Source organism: Magnolia sinica, chromosome 16 (assembly GCF_029962835.1).
Source record: "Magnolia sinica isolate HGM2019 chromosome 16, MsV1, whole genome shotgun sequence".
Taxonomy (NCBI): Eukaryota; Viridiplantae; Streptophyta; class Magnoliopsida; order Magnoliales; family Magnoliaceae; genus Magnolia; species Magnolia sinica.
Window position 1 is genome coordinate 50,576,955 of NC_080588.1, and position 8,930 is coordinate 50,585,884.

General features: G+C 41.4%; 1 non-coding gene across 1 annotated transcript; it reads left to right on the top strand.

Annotated features, from left to right (window-relative positions):
• Positions 1-4,922: 4,922 nt before the first annotated feature.
• Positions 4,923-5,029, top strand: LOC131229933 (small nucleolar RNA R71). The gene has a single exon (XR_009163669.1). It is a non-coding gene; the product is annotated as a small nucleolar RNA R71 (small nucleolar RNA).
• Positions 5,030-8,930: the final 3,901 nt, after the last annotated feature.

Below are 8,930 nucleotides of genomic sequence, written 5' to 3' on the forward strand. Positions count from 1 at the left end.
GCACTAAGTTTAACGTCTTCAGCCAGACAAGAATGGACCATGAACTAATCAATCTTGATAACCTGGGTCCGCCAAATAAATTTCCTCCACATCTTTGTTCACCAAATCATCTAAATATGGTTTCAGCCGTTGACCATTTACTTTGAAGATATTCCCGTCTGTTAGATTTTGAATCTCAACTACTCCATGAGGAAATACTTTTACTACTCGATAAGGACCATACCATCGCGAACGTAGTTTTCCAGGAAAGAGGCGTAGCCTGGAATTGTACAATAATACTTTCTGTTTCGGTTCAAATGTCTTGCGAAGAATCGATTTGTCATGGAAGATTTTTGTCTGCTCTTTATAAATTTTGGCATTCTCATATGCCTCATTTCGAATTTCCTCTAACTCATTGAGTTGAAGTTTACGGTGTGATCCAGCCTTGCTTAAATCAAAATTAAAAGTTTTGATGGCCCAATAAGCATGATGTTCTAATTCCACAGGTAAGTGACAGGCTTCCCAAAGATAAGCCTGTACGGAGACATTCCAATCGGGGTTTTGAAAGCCGTACGATATGCCTAAAGAGCATCATTCAAATGTTGCGACCAATCCTTACGATCGGGGTGAACCGTTTTCTCTAAAATTTGTTTAATCTCCCGATTTGACACCTCAACTTGACCACTTGTTTGTGGGTGATATGGTGTTGCAACTTTATGAGTGATGAAATATTTCTTCATTAAAGATTCAAACGGTTTATTGCAAAAATGAGTACCCCCATCACTTATAATTGCTCGAGGAGTGCCAAAACGAGAAAAGATATTCTCTTTTAAGAAACGGACCACAACTTTGTGATCATTCGTTTTACATGGCACTGCTTCAATCCACTTAGAGACATAGTCGATGGCCACAAGGATATACATATAACTGAATGACGGGGGAAATGGGCCCATGAAGTCAATACCCCAAACATCAAATATTTCAACAATGAGAATATTGGTAAGTTGCATCATGTTCTTGTGGAAAATATTACCCGTACGTTGGCATTTATCACATGTTGAGCAAAAGGCATGGGTGTCTCGAAACAGTGTAGGCCAATAAAATCCACTTTGTAAGACTTTCGCAGCTGTTTTCTTTGAACCAAAATGACCACCACATGCATGATCATGACAAAAGGAGATTATACTATGAAACTCACTCTCAGGCACACATCTCTTAATAATCTGATCAGGACAAATTTTGAATAAGTATGGGTCATCCCAAAAGAAATGTTTAACCTCAGCAAGAAATTTGGATTTATCTTGTTTGGTCCAATGAGAAGGAAGTTGACCTGTAACAAGATAGTTTACAATGTCTACATACCAAGGTAATTGAGAAATAATTAGAAGTTGTTCATCAGGAAGGACTCGTTCATTGGCAAAGGATCCACTATGGACTCTAAGACAAGTCTAGACAAATGGTCGGCTACCACATTTTCGGAACCCTTTTTATCCCGAATGTCAATATCGAATTCTTGTAACAAGAGAATCCACCGAATCAATCGAGGTTTAGCGTCTTTTTTAGAAAGAAGATATTTCAATGCTGCATGATCTGAGAACACTATAACCTTTGACCCTATGAGATACGACCTGAATTTGTCTAGAGCAAATACAACTGCCAACAATTCTTTTTCAGTGGTAGAGTAGTTGAGCTGTGCATCATTTAGAGTCCTACTAGCATAATAAATGACATGAGGCATTTTGTTCAATCTTTGTCCTAGGATGGCTCCAACAGCATAATCAGAAGCATCACACATAAGCTCAAAAGGTAAACTCCAATCAGATGGTTGGATGATTGGAGCAGAAGTCAGTAAATGCTTCAACTTATCAAAAGCTTGCCGACACTCATCATTAAGGACAAAAGCAACATCTTTAGCTAGTAAATTGTATAAGGGTCGAGAAATTTTGCTAAAATCCTTAATGAATCTCCTGTAGAATCCCGCATGCCCTAAGAATGATCTAATCTCCTTAACCGTTCTGGGTGGAGGAAGACTAGAAATTAAATCAATCTTGGCCTTATCAACTTCAATGCCTTTACTTGAAATAACATGCCCGAGTACAATCCCTTTTTGAACCATAAAATGGCACTTTTCCCAATTCAATACCAGGTTCGTTTTTTCACATCTTTCCAAGACAAGAGATAGATGGTATAAACATTCATCAAATGAAGAGCCAAAAATTGAAAAATCGTCCATGAAAATCTCAAGGAAATGCTCAACCATGTCTGAAAAAATACTCATCATGCATCGTTGGAAGGTCGCAGGCGCATTACACAACCCAAATGGCATACGCCAATAGGCATATGTACCAAAAGGACATGTAAATGTGGTTTTCTCTTGATCCTCGGGAGCAATGGGAATCTGATTATACTCGAAATAACCATCCAGGAAACAATAATAGCTGTGCCCTGCCAATCTCTCAAGCATCCGATCTATGAAAGGAAGAGGAAAGTGATCCTTCCTTGTGACCAGGTTTAGCTTACGGTAATCAATACAAACTCGTCAACCCGTAGTCATGCGAGTTGGCACTAACTCATTATCCTCATTCTTTTTCACTGTAATCCCAAAATTTTTGGGAACAACTTGAACTGGGCTGACCCATGTGCTATTCGAAATGGGGTAAATGATACCAACATCTAACAATTTTAGCACCTCAGCCCGAACGACCTCTTTCATGTTAGGGTTAAGCCTCCTTTGCATTTCTCGCGATGTTTTTACATTTTCTTCAAGATGAATACGATGCATACACACCGTGGGGCTTATTCCCTTTATGTTCACTATTGTCCACCCAATAGCTGCCTTATGTTCTCTAAGAACATTAAGCAAATTACCCTCCTGTTCTTTATCAAGGTTAACAGCTCTGATGACAGGCAGGGTTTTAGAAGGTCCTAAAAATGCATACTTGAGAGTTTCAGGTAATTGTTTAAGGTCGACTTCGGGTGGTTTCTCAATAGACGGGACCAGTTTAGACTCAGAAGGTGGAAGAGGTTCCACTCTAGCTTTCCATTTTGTTGTATTCATTTCTGGATTAGAGTCAAGCAATGCATTGACTTCTTGGATGAAACTTTCTATGTCAAAATCCATGTCAAAATGTGCTAAACAAGTCTCAAGAGCGTCTTCGGAAGATTCAAGGAAAGAGTCATGCACTAGACTCTCAATCATGTTCACTTCAAATATATCATCCGAGTCTGACATTTGTTTGTCCAGCATTGAAAACATTGAGTTTGATCTTCATGTTACCAAAAGATAGCTTCATAACTCCGTTCCTGCAATTTATGATTGCATTAGATGTGGCTAAGAATGGACGTCCTAAGATAACCGGGATTTGACTTGTAGGATTCTGGACAGGCTGAGTATCTAGAACGATGAAATCCACTGAAAAATAAAACTTATCAACCTAGATTAGCACATCTTCAATAATACCACGGGGCACCTTGATAGATTTATCAGCTAGTTGTAATGTTATTTTAGTTGGTTTCAGCTCACCAAGTCCTAGCTGCTCATAGACCGAATATGGTAACAAATTAACACTGGCCCCTAAATCAAGCAACCCTTTCTGAACCTTATGCTCTCCTATGACAGAAGAAATGGTAGGAGCTCCTGGATTCCTAAATTTAGGAGGGGTGTTGTGTTGAATCATGGAGCTGAGTTGCTCCGCAAGGAAGACCTTATGAACATTCATCTTACGCTTTTGAGTGCATAAATCTTTAAGGAACTTAGCGTAAGCAGGAACTTGCTTGATAGCATCAAGCAACGGAATATTGATTTGCACTTGCTTAAACATGTCCAATATCTCATTAAGTTGTTTCCTTTCTTAACCGGTGTCAGACGTTGAGGAAAAGGTGCTTTAGGCACACAAGATGGCACATGAGTGGTTTCTGGAGAGTCAGAGTGTTGTTGGACTTTGGATGCACTAGTATGTCTCTCCATTTCATTTTAATCTTCCGCATTGGACTTTGATTCTTCCCTAGGCATCTCTACTTTGTTCTCAATCTGTTTACCGGACCTAAGGGTAATGATTGATTTGACTTGCTCATGATATTGTTCTTGGTTTGAATTAGAGCCAATCTCATACTGTCCTTTTGGATTTACCACAGGTTGACTAGGGAACTTGCCCTTCTCTCTCTCACTCAATGTGGCAGCAAGTTGACCCAACTGTACTTCCAACTTAGCAATAGATTGCGCATTTGCATGTAAACTCTATTGGTTAGCTAGTAAAGTATGTTGGGTGTCTTTTTGAAATTGAAGTGAACTCTGCATAAAAAGATTGAGTGTATCCTCAAGAGATGGTTTCCTAGATTGTGGAGGTACTTATTGATACTGTGGGAACTGCTGAGGTTGTTGACTGCCAACTTGGGAGTAAGGTTGCATAGGAGGATTTTCAGATGGTCCTCCTTGTTGTGGTCCTTTTGCCCAAGAGAAATTTGGATGTCTAGCCCACCCTAGGTTGTAGGTGTTTGAGTAAGGATCATTCTCAGTTCTCCGAAAGGTGTTCATAGCATGTACTTGTTCAGAGAGAAATTCTGGAAATGCTGAACTAGATGGACAAGACTGCGTAGGATGGGCGAGACTAGAACATATGACACATGACTCAATTTGAGTTGTTTGTGGAGGTCCATTGTTTAACATTAAAGCATCCACCTTCTTTGTCAGGGTATCAATTTGGGCATAAAGATCTAACGTGACTCCTACCTCATATGTACCCCCTTTCCTTAGTGGTTGAGGGCTTCTTTCACCTCTATTTGAATAGTCCCATTACTGGGAGCTTTCACACAAGGTTTCAAAGAAATTCCAAGCTTCGACATCACTTTTGGTCATGAATGACCCTCCACTGGTGGCTTCAACCATGCGACGGTTCTGGGGTGTCAGACCGTCATAGAAGTATTGAACCTGTTGCCACTTTTCAAAACCATGGTGTGGACATTTAAGAAGTAAGTCCTTCCATCTTTCCCAACATTCATGAAAGTGCTCACCCTCTTTTTGTGTGAAATTCGTAATTTCTCTACGGAGAGCATTAGTTTTGTGAACCGGGAAGAACTTGTTTAAGAACTTCTTAGACAGTTGGTCTCATGTAGTGATAGACCCAACTCCTAGAGAATTCAACCATGCTTTCGCCTTATCCTTCAAAGAAAAAGGAAAAAGGCGCAAACGGATCGAATCGTCTGAAAAGTTTTGAAACTTAAAGGTGGAGCAAATGTCTAAGAATTCTTTCACATGATGATATGGATCCTCCTTATCTGAACCATAAAAGGAGGGCAACAATTGTATGACCCCAGGTTTAAGTTCAAAGTGTGCTGCCGTGGTGGCGGGCAACATTATACATGAAGGCGCATTGAATTGGACAGGAACTGAATAATCTCGAAGAGCTTTAGTTCCATTCTCTTCCGCCATTTCAAATAGGATGTTTCTAAATCTTCTACGAAAGGTTCTTTCTATTTCAGGATCAAAAGATGCTAGTTCTATGTTCAGAGATCTACGTCCTAGCATAAACTATGTTATTACAATATAAGAAAGAAAACTAAACTAAGATGCATCCTAAGAGAAATAAAACTAAAAATAAAAATTATGAATTCCTAAAAATAAGAGAAAGCTAATTTGGCATCCGTTTTTTAGGAAGGAAGTCGGGTCAGCGCTGCTGACCGACTTAGTTCATTCGGTGCACGGGCAGTGCACGTGTGCACTATGCACATGTCACACAAGGTGGGGTCCACTACAATGTTTCTTTCAAAATCTAATCCGACCATCTGTTTTGTCTCCTTATATAATGGGTTGAGACCAAATTTGATGCATATCCAGAGACCAGGTGGGCCCCACTTAAGGAATTAAAGGGCTGATTTGGCCGTTGGGCCACTTCCCAAGATATGAAATGGTTAAAATTTTATGTGTACGGTTTATTTATGCCCTCCATCCCATGTATGAAGTTTCAAGTCAATCGGATGGCGAAAACCATGTGATCTTGCATTCTGGACCATTTTTGGGCCTTTTTAATGTAAACGGCTTGATTTCCTCGAATCCCTGGCATGTAAATTTTTTAGTCTTAGTTCTCTGGAGTGCGTCTCTTGCTCTAGTGACTTCGGAGTGTCAAATCCATGCTTGTAATACTCTTTTTCCATCAACGCTCCTGATTTCATCCTGCAACAAAAATATAATTAAAATACTCCGTTAAGCATTATCATATATGTAAAATCAGGTAATAATTGGGGTCTGATATGTAATATTCGACCCTCATCAGTAGACTCATCAGGATTTGCATATCGCATTGCATCATCGGTATTTGATATTTGACTTGTTGTTTCCGCATTGCATAGCTGATTTACATTGCTTCATTAGTATATGATATTATTTTTATTATATTTCTGCATCGCATAAACTGGATAAGGCTGATGGTATTTATGGACCTATCAGTATGTTTTCGCATTACTCTGATATTGTATGATTCATGATCTTGTCAATATTTCCGCTTACTCTGATTATTCTGATATTGCTTACTTGGCACTTACTTTGTGCACACACTTTCACCACCCACTAAGCTTTCTATAAGCTTATGCACGATAGATGCGTGCATGTGGCGTTAGGTTGCAGCAACATTGAGCTTAGAGCATGCAGCGGACTTATGGAGCTTTGATTTTTATCATATGTATTTCGCTTTCAGCACTGTATTCAACTGTTTATATTAGTGGATATGTGATGATGTTGATGTTGCCTTTATGATTTGGGTATACTTATGGTTATGCTTATTACGAGATAAATGTATACTGAAAAATCTTCCTTATAGGATCCCAGGATCGGAATCTGGCGTATAGGTACTAGAAGCCGAGAATGGGGTACTACGAAGGCTGTCAACACCAAATTCGGCGATCGGGGTTCTTGTGAGTTCAATCTCCAGATTTGGGGCATGACATGTTGTATCCACCATCCAGCAGCTGGACGGTGGTACACACCATTGATGTATGTGGTTTATATCCATGCCACCATCTGTTTTGAGGTGTGGGCCCACCCCACACGTGTGGGTAGGCGGGACCCACCTTGATTAATGTGTTTTATATTCACGCTATCTAGTTGTATGAACGGTGGGACCTACTACTGAATGAATGATCAGCACCATCCATCATCTGGATGGTGGTAACCTGTATGATGTATGTATTGTATCCACGCTGTCCAGCCCTGGACACTGGACAACAGGAAAAACACTAGTATCAGCTTCATTCCAACTGGTGGGCCACACATGTGGACCCACCTGATGTATGTTTTGCATCCACCGTCCATCAAGGATGGTCGAATTCACCGTGATTTATGTATTTCATCCTCACCGTCTAGCAGATCTGGACGGTGAGGTCTGCCAGATGAATGTGGTGCATTCACACCGTCCACTCATGTCGGGTCCACCATGACGCATGTGTGGTATTTGGGCCGTCTAGCAACGCTGGATGTGGTCCACCTTGATGTAATTATTTTGTATCCGACGGTGGGTACCTACCATGATGTACGTGTTTCACCACATAGTTCAGCCATTTGAGATGGTAGGTGAGACCCACGTGATGTACCTGTTTCATCCTCACCGTCCATATATCAGGTGGACCACACTGTAGAAAACAGTGGTGAATTGAACGTCTACCATTAAAACCCTTTTTGGGTCACAGAAGTTTTGGATCTATATGAAAATTGTTTTTCCTCTTAATTCAGGTATGTGTGACCTTATCAACAGACTAGATGGAAGATAAACGTTATGGTGGGCCCCACATGGGACCCACCTGATGCGATAGTGGATTGGATGGTGTACACAAACACCAGCTATATAGCTGTTGTACTGATGTTCCAAGATCTGTGGGTCCCAGCAGCCCCTGCTACATCACGCCAGCAAGTGGGCCACACCGTGACATGTGTGGGGCCCTACATGATGTATGTATTTTGTATCTGCACCATCCATCTGTGGACGGTGCCATGTGGGCCACACCGTGATGTATTTATTTCATCCACACCATCTAGATGTGCTGGATGGTGCTGGGCTATTTGGACGGTACTGCCATGAACGGCCCCACCGTGATGTATGTTTTATATTCCAGGCTGTCCATACATGGATGGTTCTGTGGGACCCCACCATGTTGTATGCATTTCATCCACACCATCCACATATCTGGATGGTGCTAGACAATGTTTGGATGGTGTTGATTTACATAGACAATGTTTAGGCGGTGCTGATCATCATTAGAGTGCCATGTGCCCCATAGAATGATAGTGTACAGTGATACGCATGTTGCACCTGCAACTATTGAAATGATTTTAGATGTAATCCAAGCTCCCACTTGAGGCCCTTTGTAGTGGATATAAGGTCAATTAGTGCAGCCCATTGATGCAACCCACTTGACCGTATATGAGGCTCATTGGTGCGGCCCGTTGATGTGGCCCACTTAGCATATATGAGGCCCATATGATGAGGCCCGACTTGATGAACACGAGGCCCATTATGATGTGAATTAGGCCCTTATCGTGCGGCCCATTGTGACATGTATTAGGCCCATGACGCGTGGCCCATTTGATGCATTCGAGACACATATACGTGGCCCATTTGATGCATACGAGACCCATGTGTAGGGCTCACATGTTATGTATTTGAGGCCCATGAGCAGGGCCCACCTGTTGTGTATATGAGGTTCATTGGTGCAACCCATTGATGTGGCGCACTTGTTGTATTTGAGGCCCATGGGTTACGGCCCATCATGATGCGTATTAGGCCGATGTGATGTGGCCCACCATAATGTGTATTAGGACCATGTAATGCGGTCCATAGTTATGTGTATGTAGCCCCTATATAAGGCCCATTGTGATGTATATTAGGCCTTTGTGTGAGGCCATGAGCCCACTTTATGTTTGGCTCTATGTGGGCCACTGCTTGGGAGCAATGTTGGTTGAATGC